The sequence below is a fragment of the Dasypus novemcinctus genome, chromosome 10, assembly GCF_030445035.2.
Source record: "Dasypus novemcinctus isolate mDasNov1 chromosome 10, mDasNov1.1.hap2, whole genome shotgun sequence".
In the NCBI taxonomy this organism is placed as follows: Eukaryota; Metazoa; Chordata; class Mammalia; order Cingulata; family Dasypodidae; genus Dasypus; species Dasypus novemcinctus.
Window position 1 is genome coordinate 127,629,290 of NC_080682.1, and position 19,634 is coordinate 127,648,923.

A 19,634-nucleotide genomic window follows, 5' to 3' on the forward strand; every position below is an offset into this window, starting at 1 on the left:
CTGCAAACACCTGAGAATGTCCTTACTTACCAAGGACTTGGAAGGTTTCCTGTACCACTCGGGGCTTTATGCCATTACACCACCTTTTAGTTTTGCTCCAAGTGAGACTTCTTCCCTTTAGGCCCCATGTTGGGCACAGTTGCTGAGATCCAGCTCAGCAATAGGTTTGCTTGAAGGGAATGCAATGCAGAATATACAGAAATAATGGACAAAGAGAAACATGAGAGAGGAACCAAGGATGGAACCAGGGGGCTCACAACTTCTGGAACTGAGACCCTCAATCCTAGTTTTTGCATTGTATTTATTAGGAACTTCAAAGCAGCTGTTCTTCATCAGCACAGCAACATTTACAATAACTGGGGACAAGTGCAACAAATTGGGAAGAGGTAAGCCAGTTTCTCACAACAATACACCTCTTGATTTACTGTGCTATTTAGTTCCTAGATTATTCTCTAGCATTCTCTCAAATGGCATTTACATACCTAGACAACCATTTTCAGCCACATCCGCATTTATAAACTAGCTGTTATTCACTATGTGTTACCATCCACTCTATATATTTCCACTTTTACAGTAAAGCTAATTAAAACTTCTATATACATTAAACATCAGTAGCCCATCTCAATCCTCCTCTTATCTCTTTTAAGAATCCACCACATAACACCAGGTCTTGAAGGTATTTTCCTACAATTTTGTCTAGAAGTTTTACAGTTCTTGCTTTATTTTGAGGTTTTTTTAATCCATTTTGAGTTAATTTATGGATAAAGTGAAAGATAGGGATCCTCTTTCCTTCTTTTGACTATGCACATTCAATTCTTTTAGCATCATTTGTTAAATAGATTGTTCTGCCTGATCTGTGTGGGTTTGACAGGCCAGTCAAAATTCACTTGACCAGACATGTGAGGATTTGTTTCCAAACCATCAGTTTGGTTCCATTAGTCTATGTGTCTGTCTTTATGCCAGTACTATGCTGTTTTTACCACTATAGCTAGGTAATATGATTTTAAAGTCTGGAGATGAGGGTTTGCACTTCCTTTTTAAGATGTTTCTGGCTATTCAGGAACCCGTACCTTTCCAAATAAATTTGATGATCGTGTTTTCAATTTTTTAAAAAATGCTGGTGGAATTTTTACTGGGATTGCATTGAATCTGTATATCAATTTGAGGAGAATTGACATCTTAATGATATTTAGTCTTTCAATCCATGAGCATGGAAAGTTCTTCCCATTATTTAGGCCTTTTAAAATTTCTTTTAACACTGACTTGCAGTTTTCTGAATACAAGTGCTTTACATCATTGGCTAAGTTTATTCCTATTTGAGTTTTATCTGTCATATTTTATTTTCTTCACTCTTGACACTTTTAGTTACTTTTATTGATATAATCTTCATTTCTAGACTCTCTTCCAGGCCCCTTTCTCCTGTCTTTTTTTTTTCAGGCTCTAGCACACCCTTCAGTATTTCTGAAAATCTGGTTCCCTGCTTAGAAATTCTCTCAGTTTCTGTGAATATTCTAATCTCACCCTCATTTTTGAAAAAACAGTCTTGCTGGATATAAGATTCTTGGATGGAAGTTTTTTCTTGTAGTATCTTAAATATATCAGACCACTGTCTTCTTGCCTCCATAGTTTCTGGGGAGAAATCAGCACTTGATCTTATTGGGTATCCCTTAAATGTAATGTATTGCTTTTCTCTTGCTGTTCTCAGAATTCTCTCTCTGTCTTTGGCATTTGACATTCTGATGATTATGTGTCTCAGAGGTGATGTATCCAGATTTTTTTGGATAGGAGTACATTGTGCTTCTTGGACATGGATATTTATGTCCTTCAATAGGGTTGGGAAATTTTCTACCATTATTTCTTCCAATATTCCTTCTGCCCCTTTTCCCTTCTCTTCTCCTTCTGGGACATCCATGACACATATGTTTGCATGTCTTTTGCTATCATTTAGTCCCCTGAGACCTTGTTTATTTTTTCCATTCTTTTCTTCATCTGTTCTTTTGTATGTTCACTTTCAGAGGCCATTTCTTCAAGCTCACCAATCCTTTCTTTTTTTTTAAAGATTTATTTTATTTCTCCCCCTTCCCCTTGTACCCCCTGTTGTCTGCTCTGTGTCCATTTGCTGTATGATCTTCTATGTCTGCTTGTATTCTCATTAGGCAGCTCCAGGAACTGATCCTGGCACCTTCCATAGTGGAAGAGAGGTGACTACTTTCTTGTGCCACCTCAGCTCCCTGTTCTCTGATGTCATCTTACTTTCTTTACTCTGTGTATCTTGTTGCATCATCTTGCTGTGCCAGCTCTCTGTGTCAGCCAGCACTCCTGTGCAGGGCAGCTTTCCCAAGAGAGGCAGCATTCCCATGCAGGGTGGCACTCCTGCATGGGGCTGCATTCCTACATGGGCAGGCACTCCATGTGGGCCAGCTTGCCCTCACCAGGAGGCCCTAAGCATTAAAGCCTGGACCTACTATATGATAGAAGGGAGCCCAATTGGTTGAGCCACATCCATTTCCCATCAATCCTTTCTTCTGCCTCTTCAAATCTGCTATGATATGATTCCAATGTTTTTTAAAATTCATTTATTGCACCTTTCATTCTCTTAAGATCTGCTGTTTTTCTATGTATGGTTTCAAATTCTTCTCTGTGCTCATCCAATGTCTTTTTTTTTTAAGATTTATTTATTTATTTCCCTCCCCTCCCCCCCCCCAGTTGTCTGTTCTGTGTCATTTTGCTGCGTGTTCTTTGTCCGCTTCTGTTGTTGTCAGTGGCATGGGAATCTGTTTCTTTTTGTTGCATCATCTTGTTATGTCAGCTCTCTGTGTGTGCGGCACCATTCTTGGGCAGGCTGCACTTTCTTTCACACTGGGCGGCTGTCCTTATGGGGCACACTCTTGCGCATGGGGTTCCCCTACATGGGGGACACCCTGCATGGCATGACACTCCTTGCATGCATCAGCACTGTGCATGGACCAGGTCTACATGGGTCAAGGAGGCCCAGGGTTTGAACCGCAGACCTCCCATGTGGTAGATGGATGCCCTAACCACTGGGCCAAGTCCACTTCCTTAATCTCTTTAGGCATCTCATTGAATTTATTAAGAAGATTTGTTTGAACATCTATGATTGGTTGTCTCAACTCCTTTATGTCATCTGGAGGCTTATCTTGCTCCTTTAACTGGACCATAGCTTTCTGTTTCTTGGCGTGGATTGTAATTTTTTGTTAGTGTCTTGGCATCTGGCTTACTAGAGTATTTTTTCTGGGTGCAGTTTTTCTTTTTAGTTTAGGGTTTCCTGCCCTTCCTTCTTTGCTGGTTGTGCAGTAAGAGTCAAGGTTGTAATTGGTGCTATAAGCTGCGGAAGCTGAAGCTGCACTCATTGTGCCAGGGACCAATGAGTCTTCTCTGAACTTTCTCCTTTGCCAGGGGTAGGGACAGAGTCACAGCTGTGTGAATAATACAAGTCATGCAGACCTAGACTGTAGTTGCCCAGAGAGACTGATGAAGCTTCACACTCCTTTGCTCCCTGCCTGGGGCATAGATGGAGCTGCAGATATAGGCAGCAATCTATGCCATGTGGGTCCAAGATGACCACAGTTGTCCTGGTAGACTTCCAATTTTCAGTTCATGCCAGCCACAGGTACCTGCAGTTACCTGGATAGGCTAGTGTGTGTGTGTGGGGGGCCCACCAGCCTCATCCCTGCCAGAGATGGGGCTGACACATAGCCTAGGGCTACAGGCTGATCTGGATGAAAGAAACCAATTCCTACTGTCACTGTGATTTTCAGTCAGCCAGGCTTACCTCAGGCTGGGGGCAGAGTCAATATGTGAGCCAATGCCTCTTTCTAACTTGGAGAGGTTAACACCCCAGCTGTTCCCAGGTTTATAGCTTAGCCAGCTGAGTCTACCAATCAGTAGCCAAAATCAACAACCAACTGTCTGCTCCTTCCTGTTTTCTGGGAAATGGAGCTTCCAATTCCAGCCACAGAATAGCTCCTGGGGCAGCTCATGCTGCCAGATTGGGATTGTCACCAGCCTTCACAGTTTGGCTTATAATTTCCTGTAGAGGCTGGTGCAGGTCCCTGCAACTTCCTACCTATTGGAGGTGGGGCTGGGGCCTAGGCTAGATTTGCAATCTGATCTGGATGGAAAGAAGCCAGTTCCCACCAGCACTGCGATCTTCAGTCTGCCCCTTTACCCTTGTGCCTGGTGCAGAGTTAAGATGGAGGCTCCCAGACTCTTTCTGACCTGGACAGGTCAAACTTTAGCTGTTCTAAGAATTATACTTTAGCCTGCCAAATTTACTCCTCAGTAACTGAAGTTGGTGCCCAACTGTCTCTTCCTCCCCCATTTTTGGGAAGTGGAGCTTTCAATTCCAGCCACAGAACAGCTCCCGAGGTGGCTTGTGCCTCCAGTGGAGGTTGGGCACTGGCCTCTGGGGTGTGGAGCACTTTACTTATGAGTCTTTTCTGCAGGTGGGCAGTCTCCTCTTTCCATTCCTTCAAGGACATGGCAGGATGCTCTTCTGGCCTCCTGGAGCTCCCAAAGAGGTGCTTCAGCTAGCTCCAGATAGCTCTGGGTGTTTACTAACTGCCCTGTTGCAGGAAGTGACTCTAGGAGCTCCTTACTCCACCATCATCTTGCTGGTTCTCCATGATCTGTTTTTGATAGCTTTATGAAGTATAATTTACATACAATAAACTATGCTTAAAGTGTACAACTTGATGCCCATATAACCCTCCTCACAATCAAATAATGAATGTATCTATAATACGACCACCAAAAATCTCATTGTGCCCCTTGGCAGTCCCTTTGTTCCTGTCCACCCCTGCCCCATCCACAGAGCTACTTCCCATCACTACAGATTGCCTTGTGTTTTCTAGATTATATAAATGCAACATATCATTTGCACTCTTTTCTCACCATTATATATGATGCAAGCTGCTCATTCTAGTAGATACCCTGTACCAGATTTAGAATTTTCCTTTCAATTTCTAGTTTGATTAGAGATTTTATCATACATTGGTGTGAAAATTGATCAAATAAGTCATATTGCTGAAATTCCAATACTTAGCTTGGAATTTGCTATTAATATTTGAGAGATGGACCTGTAATTATCCTGTTTTGTAATGTCCTTGTTAGGTTTGGGTATGAAGATTATGTTTACTTCATAGAACAGTATGTAACTGGTCATTCTCATTTCCATTCTCTGGAAATGTTTGTGTTAGATGGGTGTTTTTTGTTTTTCATCAATATCTATTTTTGGAATTCATAACCATATCAGGGAAGCAGACTTGGCCCAATGAACAGGGTGGCTGCCTACCACATGGGAGGTCTGTGGTTCAAACCCTGGGCCTCCTTGACCCGTGTGGAGCTGGCCCATGCACAGTGCTGATGCATGCAGGGAGTGCCATGCCATGCAGGGGTGTCCCCCACATGGGGGAGACCCATGCCCAAGGAGTGTGCCCTGTAAGGAGAGCCACCCAGCGCAAAAGAAAGTGCAACCTGCCCAGGAATGGTGCCACACACACGGAGAGCTGACACAACAAGATGAAGAAACAAAAAGAAACACAGATTCCTGGTGCCCCTGTTAAAGGATAAAAGCAGTCACAGAAGAACACACAGCAAATGAACACAGAGAGCAGACAACTCGGGGAGGGGGGGGAGGGAATAAGTAAAAAATAAATCTTTAAAAAAAATAAAAGTACAGTGGAAAAAACAAAACAACCTAAATTTACAACCATGTTAACATCTTGGGATATGAATGTCCAGTATTTTTTAAAACTGTGTATTCATTGTTCTTCTAAAAAAAGAACACAGTCATACACTTACACACATACACTCATGCACACAACCACATATATGAAAAGTATGATCTACTTACATTTTGTGTCTTTTTTTGTCACACACACTGCTTTAAAAATTACTAGTGTATAGTCCTCAACAAAACTGATCAGTAGTGTAACCTTCTCAACAAGGCAAAAGTTTTTATTGTAGTATTACCACTTACAAAGAGAAATAAACCACAAAGTATAAAATTGTCAAGTATCTACATAGACTAGAAGGGTATGCAAAGAGGAAAGATATTCTTAAAGAAACTAGAAAATAAACAAGGAAAGTCCTCTGTTTGCTGTTCTTAGTGGATAATATAGATACACCTGCCAATATTTTATTGTGTTGGTTCCAAATGAGTTTACTTCAGATGATAAAAACCCATGACTTATACTTTTTAAAATCACTAAAGTCAAGCACACACTTTCTGAATAGACACCAGTAAGGAGAATTTTAATTTGCCTTTTTTGAACAGAACCTCAGATTTTAAAAACAAACAACAAATTCCATATACAAAGACCAAATTTTTTACCACTAATATTTTGTAAAATCATCTCAAGGGGCAGCTTAATTAGAAGATATTTGTGTATAAGCATTGGTGCATCAGCTAACTATACTTAACAAGTCCATAATATTGACTAACTCTTGTGAATGAATTAGAAAAATACTATCCAAAAATCCAGGGTTAATGGGCAAGAGATGAAATACACTAATTATGAACAGGATGATAATTTTACATGCTTTTATTAAGAGTAGTAATTGCTTCTTGGCAAGTTCAAGACAGCAATAGATTTTATAGATATGACTTGTGAAGTATATCAAGAGAAAGAGGGAAGCAGACTTGGCCCAGTGGTTAGGGTATCCGCCTACCATATGGGAGGTCCATGGTTCAAACCCTGGGCCTCCTTGACCCATGTGGAGCTGGCCCATGCGCAGTGCTGATGTACGCAAGGAGTGCCGTGCCATGCAGGGGTGTCCCCTGTGTAGGGGAGCCCCACGTGCAAGGAGTGTGCCCCATAAGGAGAGCTGCCCAGTGTGAAAGAAAGTGCAGCCTGCCTAAGAATGGTGCCACTCACACGGAGAGCTGACACAACAAGATGACGTAACAAAAAAGAAACACAGATTCCCGTGCCACTGACAACAGAAGCGGACAAAGAAGATGATGCAGCAAATAGACACAGAGAACAGACAACCATGGGGGGGGGGGTGGAGAGAAATAAATAAATCTTTTTAAAAAAAGAGAAAGAAAGATGAGGATTGTCATTCAAGAAATAATAGTGATATTTTCCCATTGTTTTCAAAACATGGTGTCTTATTTGACAGTGACACAAACTGGGGTAATGGGTGTGCAAAGTCTGTTAGATGAAAGAGATGGAGTTTAATACTTGTTAAAGTTTTAGATGGCTATATTTTCAGGGTAAGATAAGCATGCTATGATTGCTTAAGCAAAATAATGGGAGTTCACACTGTTTACGTGGGCTGAAAGTAAGTGTCCAGGAGAAGGGAAGAAATTGCCTTTATTGTTCAGCACACCTAGAAGCTATAAATTAGATTTCACATGTTAGGCACACTTGTTCAAGTGGCCACCCAAAGCTCTGTGGTAAGAAGCATTGTGGAGGCTGTTTAAAAAATTAAGAAAACTTAGATGATATGTAAAAGCTGCCTTGAAGAACTACAATATGGAGACACACTAGACATATTCTATCTAATTATGGAGGGTCACATTAAAGCCCTTGCATAGGAATTCGAGAGAAACAAGTTCTTATCTATTATAAAAACACCTTGCCTTAATACAACATTTCTACAAATTTCATATACATTATTCAATATCAATTTTTCACAATAATTTTGATAGGTTGTTGTAGGCAACACAGAGAAATCTAACAAGAATTTTATAAAAAGAATTGCCACACAAAAAATTGTGGTTCAGGATCTATTCGAACAGAGGCTGGAGAGCCTTGTGCTGGCAGTGACGCTGACAGCTGTGGCACAAAGTAGACTATGTTCTTAATCAGCGGACATACCACCAAGGTTATGCAGACATGGTTTAAATATAACACAAGACTTTTATAATAATTATTTTTCTTCAGTCTCCATCTCCACCCTCAAATGTTGTGTGCCATCTCTGTCAACCTGACATGGTGCTGGTTTACATGAGATGTTCCTTGTCAGGATTGTGGTATCCTGACCACTAGGTATTCTGCCCTGGGCCAGGGCTTCTGGCTGTACCTGTGTGTCCAGGCTTATCCACCATGCTCCTCCCTAGGAAATCCTCCCCAACTCTATCTTTAGGTGTATCCTAGAGCCAAACTCTACCAGCTCACAAGAACTCATGTTGCAAATCTCTTCCCATTCAGTGTTGTCATACTGGGAGTATTTACACCAGGTAAATCAACTCCAACTCAGGGCTTTGTTCTCCAGAGAGCTGTTTGTTAAACTTTGACCTTTTTCATTTATATACCAGCACCTGCTAACTTAGAGCATGTTTATGCTCATTTCATGATCCTCATTTCATGTGCTCTATTGGTGATTCCGATGGGCAAGTTATTTTTTTTATTTTCACTCACAAGTAGCTCTTAGAAGGTACTTAAGTAAAAAATTTAAAATGTAAGAATTGATGTTTTATTTCAAGACCATAGGAAAGAAATGTTATTCCCAGTAAAGCAACAACAATTTTTATATCATTAAAAACAAACTATAATTGAAATAACTGTGAGTTTGTATATATCATAATACTTTTATTGGAAAAAAAGTAGACTCTTAATTTATATTCAGTTTAGTCCCAGGATCTTTGATTGTGGGCATGCCCCTGGGGCCATTAGCTATACGGCTGGCCAGGACGTTAGCTGGACGACTTTCACCTTGGTGAGTGACGACAGGGCCCCGGTATCACACAGCCAGGTTAAACACACAGTAACCACCCTGGAGATGCAGGCTTGTGGCACAGGTCTGGTTTATTGGGGAAGTGGTACAGCTTATATCGGCAGGGGTGGGGGCTTGAGGTGACGTGTCAATTATAGACAGGCTAAGGGGACTGGGATAATATGAAGCAGCTACTTGATGGGATGAGGTAGTTTTGAAGTTGGCACGCGCAGGCTTCTCTGGCGGGAAGCTGGCTAGGAAGAAGGGAGGTGCCTTTTGTGATAGCCATTGTGTATGCTTAGTGGCCATTCTGGCTACATGTTGTTTGCCAGCAAGCTCACCAACATTTGATAGTGTAATTAATGTCAGGTCAAGTTGAGAATAACTGAAATAAATATTTAACCCCTTTTCTCCTACAACTACAAAATTCTAATGGAAAATTTATTTAGCCTAACATGATTGTATGGTCCTACTTTACTGAAAATTATTGCATTTGATTTTTCTTTTACAGATCAGGACCCTCATGATCAACTTAAAAGAAAAAGAATTAGTGGTGTATACTCAGGAGACTTGAATCTCCAGACTGCCCATGTGCCAGCTAGGCCTTGAGCCTCAGTGGAGCAACTACTGTGGCCACTGTCTCCTCATCAATGATACAACTAGACCTAGAGCTGCAGGGTGCCTAAAAGTTACCTCCTGAGAACCTCCATGTTGCTCAAATGTGGCCACTCTCAAAGGCAAAGTCAGCATGTAAATGTATTACCTTCCCCACAGTGTGGGACATGACTCCCAGGATGAGCCTCCCTGGTGCCAAGGGATAACTACCAATCCCCAGCTGGTGATGCAAGTATAAAAAGATCTTGAATAAAAGGGGGAAATGGTAAATACAAGTAAGTTTATATGGCTAAGAGGTAGCCATATAAGAGGGATATAGTAGTTGCGAAGTTGCAACACCTACTCTCCCAAATTTTTTGCACACACAATACAATCCCAATCAAAATTCAATAGCCTATTTTGCAGAAATAGAAAATACTAATTATCAAATTTATTTGGAAGAACAAGGGTCCCCAAAGAGACAAAGCTATCTTGAACAAGAGGAATTAATCTGGATTACTCCAATATCCTGATTTTATAGATTACAAAGTTACAGTGGCCAAAATAGCATAAAACTCTCATAACAATAGATATATTGAGCAATGGAATACAAATGAATGTTCAGAAAAAGACCCTCATATCTATGGACAATTGATTTTTACAAGGTTGCCAAGTCCACTTAATTAGGAAAGAATAGTCTCTTGTGTGGTGCTGGAAGAACTGACTATTAATAAGCAAAAGAATGAAAAATGACCACAATATCACACCATATTATAAAATGGAGGAGTAGGTGCTTAATTTGTATAAAATTTCTCTTTAGGTTGATTGTAAAGGTTTGGAAATACATGGTGGTGATGGTAGCACCTTCTTTTGTGTGTAATTAACAGCACTGAATTATATAGGAAAATGTTAAAAAGGGACACATCAGGTTATATGTGTTACTAGAATAAAAATGAAATGATAAGACACAGGACAGTATAACACAGCAAACCTTATTGTAGTCATTGGTACATGTATAAGAATATTGAAATCGTTAATAGTACTATTTTTTTCTTTATTTCTAAAGAACTTTAGATTATATAAATGTTACATAAAAAAATATGGGGGATTCCCAAATACCCTAAACCTCCCACTGTCACACTTTTCCTAATTAACATCTTTCATTAGTGTGGTACATTTGTTAAAATTGATGAACACATATTGAAGCATTGCTACTAAGTGTGGTCAATAGTTTACATTATATTTTACATTTTGCCCACACAATTTTATAGGTTTTGTCAAAATGTATTACGGCTTTTATATGTCACTGCAGTATCATGAAGAACTATGCCAATGTCTCAAAAATAATAGGGGCTGTCGACCAAGTCTATAAATTTGCCTAAATCTGATTCACTGGGGGAGATATACCATTTTAATAATCTTTCCTTAATTGTAATGAACTAGCAACTGTTTAAAAAATAGTACAATTACAAAAAAAGTACTATCATCAATTGTAAAAAATATTCCACACCAATGCAAGGTGTTAGCGATGGGGTGGTTTTTGGGAATCCTTTTTATGTATGATTGTTCTGTAAATGCACAAATCTCTAATGAAAAGATTTTTTAAAAATTATTAAGTGTAAAGTATTGCTGTGAGAAATAAGAGAGTACCTAAATTTAAAAAAAATTATTGAGTATAGGGAAGCGGCTGTGGCTCAATCAGTTGGGCTCCCATCTACCATATGGGATGCTCTGGGTTCATGTCCTGGGTCCTCCTTGTAAAGGCAGGCTCACCCGCTCACTGCGGAGAGCCACCGGCCTGGGCGCAATGGAATGTGGCTGGCCAGCAAGCACCACAGTGCCCGGGCCCACAGGCACTGTGGAGAGCCAACTCAGCAAGGAGATGCAACAAAAAATAAAAAGAGAGTCAAGTAAAATCACATAAGAGTGTGCAGTGAATGCACACAGACAGCAGACAACAAGCAAGCCACAAGGGGGCGGAAATAAACAATAAATACACACAGAAGAATGGACAGCAAATGGACACAGAGAGCAGACAGCAAACAAGCCACAAAGGGGGGAGGGGATTAAAAAAATAGAGTACCTAGGCAAATAGAGAGATACACCTTTTTCATAGGTCAGAAATCTTGATTTTTATGTCAGTTTACTTGGAATTAATCTTAAGAATTTAACTGCTGTAATGAAAATTGCACTGAAAATTTTTTTTGTAGAAATTGATATATTTTAAAATTGATTTATTTTAAAATTCATAAGGAAAGGCAAGAGACCTAGAATACCTTGTGGCAAGAATTAAATGAGAAAATGCATATGTTGTATTAGGCAGAGTATTAAAATAAGATGTTCAATAAATAGCATAATTAAAATGTTGCATCTTAAAAATCCTTACAATTTTTGTAGATCAGCACTTCTAACACTTCAATGAGCTATAACACCCAGGGATCTTTTTAAAATATTGATTCTGAATCAGTAGATCTGGGATGTGGCCTGAGACTGTGTAGTTCTAAAAATTAAGAATTGAACATATATTTTTAAAAATTAGAAATGAATTGTTTTTCCATTTCTTTCATTTTCTGCTTTCCAAAATGTACACAATTATTTTTAGAATAAAAAACATTAAATATTGTTCTAAGAGAAATAAGTATGAAGCATATCCATTGTCCCAGATAGGTTAAAATGTAGGGGGGAAAACCTAAATATTAAGTGTCATAAAATTACACTCCAATAATCCATTGCCACTTTTGGGGCAGGTGTCCCTGCACCTGTGTTGAGTTGGCAGAAGTTGCCCAAGGAACTGGGGAAATCATTAAAGCAGAGGAAGAAGTGGCCCACTTGGACAGTGGGATGTCATGGAAATGAGCAGAGGCTTCAAGGAGCTGACTCTGTCACTGGTGGAGGCCTGTGGTCAAGTCCTGGGCCAGGTCTTTGTGTTTCTGGGCATAGTGAAGCATTGGTGGGTGCCCCCAATGATGGGTTGCCTAGCAACCCCTCACTGTGTTATGGAATCCTGTTTACATTCAGACTAGTACAGTCTAGTCAGCAGTTCAGGACACTTGGTGGGTTCTTCCGAGGACATTGGGCACTTCTCAGGGTGCACCATGTAGTTCTTTGACCCACAGCAATCTCATCCTGACTTGGTGACCTTGGCTCCAGCTTGGGTCAATCTCTGGGTTGAGTGAGGGGCAGCCTGGTTTCCATCACTGGACAGATGCTAAACTTTCCAAAAGGTAAGCTGATGGAGGGCATGGAGGATGTGGAACAGCTTTACCTAACTCTAGGAGAGAGGAAATTGAATCCATTCATTCAATTTTAAGATCAGAGAATGAGAGACTTAAATATTGTACAGATCTAGAAGAGAAGCATGAAGCTTCAGAGCTCCAAGCAAAGCAGCAATCTACAAGTTACCAAAATCAATTACAACAGAAAGAGGTAGAGATCAGCCATACTAAAGCAGGACAGATGGTGCTACAGGATCACATGCAGAACCTGCAGTCAGCAGCTCAGCCAGACCACTCAAGAGCTGGTGGTGTATCAGGAAACACTCTGTTACCTTCATTTGGTTATGGTATGAGTCATCATGTTTCAGCTTTCTATGGTGATGACATGGACTTTGGTCACATTATTTGGTCACAACAAGAAATAAACAGATTGTCAAATGAAGCTTCAAGACTTGAGTCTGAAGTTGGCCATTGGAGGCATATTGCTCAGACACAAGGAACAAATAGTTCTAATCAAAGTGAAGTCTGCAATGGGAGAAGCATTCAGACTACAACAAGCTGTGACTAAGGCTGAAAATGAAATAATGAGACTGAATAGTTTAAACCAGGATAACATCCTCACTGAAGAAAATTTGAAACTTAAAAAGTATATCCAAGCTTTAGAAAAAGAGAAATCACTCCCGGGTCAAGAAAAGGAAGAACTTCAAATATCACTTTTAAAATTGAACAATGAATTTGAAGTTGTTTAAAGTACAGCTACAAGAGGTATGGTTTGGATTCAGAATCAAATTACTTGAGAGTTACTTTGGAAGCAAAGGAAGAAGAACTCAATCAGCATTACTGAAAAGGAAATACTGGTAATGAAGAAGAACTGAAAAACAAGAAGCAACAAAGCACACAATTTTGATGAAAGATCAACTGTCAGAAAAACAAAATGAAGGAGAAAGCATCATCAGTAAATTAAAACAAGATCTGGATAATGAGAAAAAGAGAATTTGTCAACCTGAAGTTGATAAAATGAACATTACTAAAGAATTAGATGTACAGAATGAAAGGTTAGTTCAAAGTGAACTTATCCTAAACATGCATTCAACCCAGCAGAAGCTTGAGGATAAATCAGAAGATTTAGTGGGAAATGGATGTGGCTCAAGCAGTTGAACTCCCTTTTAACATATAGGAGGTCCAGGGTTTGATACCCAGGGCCTCTTTATGAAGGCAAGCTGGCCCACACAGTGTGCTGGCCCATGCAGGAATGCCACCCCACATGGGAATGCCGCCCTACATGGGAGTACCCCTGCACAGGAGTGCCACCCCTTGCAGGAGTGCCAGCCAATGCAGGGAGATGGTGTAGCAAAATGACATAAGAGACACAGAGGAGAGACAATAAGAGACATAGCAGTACAGGGAGTTGAGATGGCACAAGAGAATGATTGCCTATCTCCCACTCCAGAAGGTCCCAGGATCAGTTCCTGGAGCCAACTAATGAGAATACAAGCAGACACAGAAGGACACACAGCAAATGGGCACAGAGAGAAGATAATGTAGGGGTGGCAGGGGGAGGGAAATAAATAAATCTTTTAAAAAACTATAAAAAAAGATGTAGTAAATCAGCTAAAAAAACGCACAAAACAATAATATAAATATTCAGAAGGACAATGATCAACTTAAGGGACTATTAGACAAAATAAGGAGGAGATTCCTAGAGTCAAGAATGAGTTAACTCAGTCTCAAACAAAACTACAGCAGTAATTTTAAGGATAATTTACTTAAAGAAAGGGAAGTTGAAGTTAGAAACTTAAAGCAAAATCTTTCAGAATTGGAAGCGCTCAATGAAAATTTTAAGAAACTTGCTTTTGATGTTAAAAAGGAATATAAAAAGTTGGTTTTAGCATGTGAAGATGTAAGACATCAGTTGAAAGAATCCATTACTGAAAACAATGAGATTTCTCCAGTGAAAAATGCCATTATGGAGGTTTTAAGAATGAAAAGAGGACAGTTAGAAGCAGAATTGCATCAGGTCAAAAAGAGGCTGTTGGATGAAGCAAACAAATATGAGTAAACCATTGGAGAACTGTGTAATGTATGCAACCTGACTAGCTTGGCCTTACAGCAGGAACATGAGCATTTCATTAAACTCAGTCAAGAGAAGGACTTTGAAATATCAGAACTTGAAAAGAATATTGAGCAGATGGATTCAGATCATAAACTAACTAAAGAAATTTTGTCATCTAGTTTAAAAGAGCAGAAGCAATTGGCCCAACTTATAAAAGAGAAAGAAATTTCTATTGAAAAACTTAAAGGAAGAAATTCAGAGCTCCAGGAGGAATTAGATAAATGTATTGAAGTCTTAAAGAAAAATGAAATTTTTTTCCATGGAGGAAAAAGAAAGAAGTCTTGCATCCATGAAAGAAAAAAATAATCATCTGTAAGAGTCGCTGGAATGACTTAGGGAACAGCAGAGTAGAGCTGCACCTGTGGCTGAGCCCAAATATCCAGATATTATTATGACACAGGAATCTCAACTGAATATAATAAAGGATGATCTTGAAGAGGAAAGAAAACATCATCAAAAGACCATCAAAGATAAAAATCAGAGTAAGATGCAACTACTTCAGTCTTTAAAGGAGTAGAAAAAGGAAATGGATGAGTTTAAATACCAGCATAAGTAAATGAATGCCAAACATATCCAGCTCTTTTTAGAGAAAGATGAGGAATATAAGGAATTTGCAAAAAACAATCAAATAAGTCAGAACTCAGTTGCATGATGGAAGATGGGATATTCAAATTAAGAATTCTGAAACTTTTCTAGAAACAAAAGTTCAGAGTCTTCATATAAAAAATGGAAGTGAAAAGGACAATTTTTCTAAAGCTGACACTGAAAGATTAAAAGGGATAAAAGAAAAAGAAATGGATGTTGTTACGGAGGAGGAGTGGGATGAGGGGTGGGGGCATATAGGGATCTCATTTTTTTAATGTAAGATTAAAAAAATAGAGACCAAAAAAAAAAAAAAAAGAAAAGAAATGGAGATTAAATTTCTAAATGAAAAGAATATATCTTTAACAAAACTGATGAGCTGTCCAAAGATGAGTTTGGTAAACTCACTCAGATAATCCAGCAGGAAGATTTGGAAATACAAGCTCTTCATGCAGGAATCTCTTCGGCTCCATACAGCCAGGATGATGTTTAATAGCAATCACCTTGAGGAGCTTGACAGGAATGTGATAACTTAAAACAACAAGTAAAGAAAATGGAAGAGTGGAAACAGCAAGCGATGACCACAGTACAAAATATGCAGCATAAGTCAGCCCAAATTCAGGACGAACTTCGCAAATTCAGGTCCAGGTTTTGGTTGACAGTGATAATAATTCTAAATTACAAGGTAGGTTGTACTGGCCTAATCCAAGGTTACGAGCAGAATGAAATCAAACTCAAAAATGTTGGTCAGGAATTAGCACAAGTTCAGCACATCATAGTGCAGCTTTGCAACATCACGGACCTTCTTTTAGGAAAACCCGATATTATTTTACCACAGCTCTCCTCTGGTCCATCATTAGTTTCACAGTCAGCAGAATCTCTTGGAGCAGTTAAGTCTGACATACTGAGTGAGTCTTCTAAATTACTTAAACAAGAGATAGAAGCATTAAGAAAATCACTGCAGAAAAAAGATGCAACAATTAGAACTCTACAGGAAAATAATCACAGATTATCTGACTCAATTCCTGCCACCTCAGAGCTAAAAGAAAAGAATAAACAAAATATTTCAGAAATTAAGCAGATAAAGGAGAAACGAGATGTTTTACAAAAGTTACTTAAAGAAAAAGAACTCTTAATCAAATCTAAAAGTGATCAGTTAGTTTGTTTAAATGAAAACTACACTAACAATGAAGGAAAATGAAAATTTGAGGCAGGCAGTGATAAACCTGAAGTAGAGGATATTAATTTTAGAAATGGACATTTATAAGCTAAAAGTGGAAAATGGAAAAAACTGTAGAAACATCCAGGGTAAAGGAAACAAAATATCAAGCATTACAAAATAATACAAAGTTTCCTATGATGCTGCAAGAAAAGGAGTTTGAATGCCAGGCAATGAAGGAGAAGACTTGCTTTTGAGCAACTATTGAAAGAAAATGAACAGGGCAAGACTGGGGAGTTAAACGAGCTTTTAAATGCAGTTAAGTCAATGCAAGAGTGTTGTAGAAGTTGAGGGAGGTTTAATTATTTGTGTATAGAAAGACCAGGATTTAGGAATACTTTTGGGAAGGAAAAAAAAGATTTATTTATGGCCAGTTGGACTCGGGAGCTTTCTGTTCCAAACTCCGAGCCTCCAACAAGATTTTTAAGTTCCTTTTATACAGGATGGGGAGTCAAATGGTGCTTTTATGAAGGAAAATGACTTTGTTAGTTAAGTGCTTGTCTGAGTACCAGATAGGTTTTGAATTAACATATTGCACACATTCCATCTGGATGGAATACACATATTTTCTGAACATTCAAAGTTTAAAGAACCTATATTACTTAATTGAATTTCTAGGCACACTTGGACACAGAATTAGATAATTTTGAATTCATGCAGGCTATATTATGTTTCCCCATTTGAGGCCAAGTCCAAGTCCACTTAAGCTTTCCCTGGACTGATTGGTATGTATATAGTGTTTGCATTGCTAATTTGCCTCCCACAACTGAGGTTGTTGCCATGATCACCAAGGGTAGTGCTGCAGCCTCTCACTGTCCCACACCCACAGCTCCAGGACCCATATGTTATCTATGAAGAGACGTACAGTCTCCTACCCATAGCCCACATTAAGAGAAGGCAGATGTGTTTCAACAGGACAGAGACCAAGTCATGTTGGCCCTGAAACAGAAATAAATGGAAATCAGTGCCCTACAGAATGAGGTATAGCATTTCCATAACAAGGAATTACAATTAACCCAGGAGCTAGAGAGCCTGCATGACCATGTTTTAGAATCAGAAGACTCTTCTACTCCTGAAGCTTTGGCTGCAGAAGGTAGGGAGACTAGCCTAAGAAAGGAAGTCACAGCATTGAAGGAGAAGCTACTTTCATCCTCTAATGCAGTGATGAATGCAAGTCATCAAGCCAGTGTGCAGGCAGGGAGGATCATTGCAGGCCCAGCTGAATGCAGTCTCCATGCAGAGGGATGAAACTGCACATCAGCTTTCCATCTCACAAGAACAAGTAGACCAGTATGCTCTATCACTAGCCAACCTGCAGGTGGTACTAGAGCATTTCCAGCAAGAGGAAAAAGCAATGTATTCTGCTGAACTAGAAAAGCAAAATCAGCTTGTAGGTGAATGGAAGACAAAGGTAGAATATCTGGAAGGAAAAATGGTGTCATTATTTATAAGAGACAAGCCCTATGCCTAGTTGCCCACAGCAGAGCTCCAGGAGACAGTGGTCTCTGGAGAGGAAGGCAGAGATCTTGGCAGAGATAGGCAGCCATCTTTGCTCTGTGACAGAACCTGAGGATCCCCAGTACCTGATATTGGCAAGAAAGCATCTTTGCTGGTGTTTTGATTTGGACATTTCACTGTAAGTTTTTATCCTAAATAAAAATTATGACTTACATGATTTAATTAAATGTGTCAGGGAGAATTCCTGAGTATTCTGTTCTGGCTCCCACTGCTGGACAAGGGTGATGAAATCCAAGCTACAGGTTAAGGAGGATAGGTGGGGTGGGAGAGTGATTGTCAGGCAGAATTACTGGCAGGGTCCAGTGTTTCCTCTCCTAAGAACATGCCACATCAACTTTTCACTCTGATGAATATATTCGGTACCTTGATGGAAGCCCAGGCAAGCAGATATAAGAATATGCTTCTGAAACTGCTCCCTTCAGAATTAGCACTAGGATCCCAAACCCATGGTCCTTCCTCTCTGTCCTGACTCTGCACTCCTGTGCTCCCCTACCCCTGGGCCCCAACCCAGTGATGGCAAGGCCATTGCCACCACCCTCTCCATCAAGACACCATCTACTTTAGCTACAGAAAGATATGACAGTCTTGTTGATGTCATAACCCTTGTCTGCTCCTCAGTGCCCCTCAATTCCCTTCCCCCATTCCCACATGCCACCCCTCCAGATCCACCTATGACACCCCTCATTGAGATCCCCTCATTGACACCCCACACCAATGACCCTCCCCCCCATCATGGTTGTAACCCTTCTTTCTCTGAAACTACTTAAAAAATGAAGCCACCAAAGTAACAAAATACAATAAGAAAATTAAATAATGATAGTTTTAAGAATAAGAAATGAAATACAAAATTTAAATAAAATTAAGAAAAATTTGGAATAATAAAAAATGAAAAAATATTTTTAAAAAATTTTGACATTATTGCTTTCATCACCATGAGATCTGTTGTCTTGTATGAACAGTGGCATTTTCTTCAGTTTATACCCCCAGTGTCTTATTTTTTTCATTTTGTCTTTAAAGAAGTTTTAGGTTACAGAAAAGTCATGTACAGAACATAGGGGTTGCTTAGAAGGTAAACAGCCTCTTGCACTTCTGGTATTCTCACAGGTAATTCCAACATCCTGGTGTTAGCTTGAGCCGTTTAACTCAAATTTCTGCATGGCACTGATCCTGGTCAAGTTGTGGACATTTTTTCCTAAAGGTTTCTGAGAATTCTAGCTATGAGGTTTATTAATCAATCATTTACTATTAGCTGGTAATGTTTCACCTGATATTTTTTTTTCCTTCTCCATATTTCATGATTTATTAACTCTTAAGTACTGTCTTTCTCTTCTTTCATGCAAAGAAGACTTTCCCTTCTTTGACCCCCCCATCCTATAGATCATGACACTATATTTTTATAAGCTAAATTTGATTCTGAGCCCCTGAGAAGGAATGTGTTTTATCCAGCACTCCACTTCCAGAAGCAAGCAAGTTGCATTCTGCTGTCATACAATGTAAAGTTATTTTGCAAAGATTCGTTCAGAGAATGAAAATATACCCAGACTTTTATTTCAGTGTAAATGATTTCCAAAAGTCTGGAAGGCAAAGATTTGAAACTGAAACATCAGAATGCTAGATAGATCAAATATTAGTGACACAGTCCCAGCATTCAAATAAAATGGCATGTATTTGATCAGAATAAAAACTATTTTTTCTTTACAATTTCTTC

General features: G+C 39.4%; 2 pseudogenes; both read left to right on the forward strand.

The window, feature by feature from the left end:
* The first annotated feature begins 16 nt into the window (after positions 1-16).
* LOC139436168 (thyroid receptor-interacting protein 11 pseudogene) lies at positions 17-13,026 on the forward strand (annotated as a pseudogene).
* On the forward strand, positions 13,025-18,030 carry LOC101415562 (thyroid receptor-interacting protein 11-like; annotated as a pseudogene).
* Positions 18,031-19,634: the final 1,604 nt, after the last annotated feature.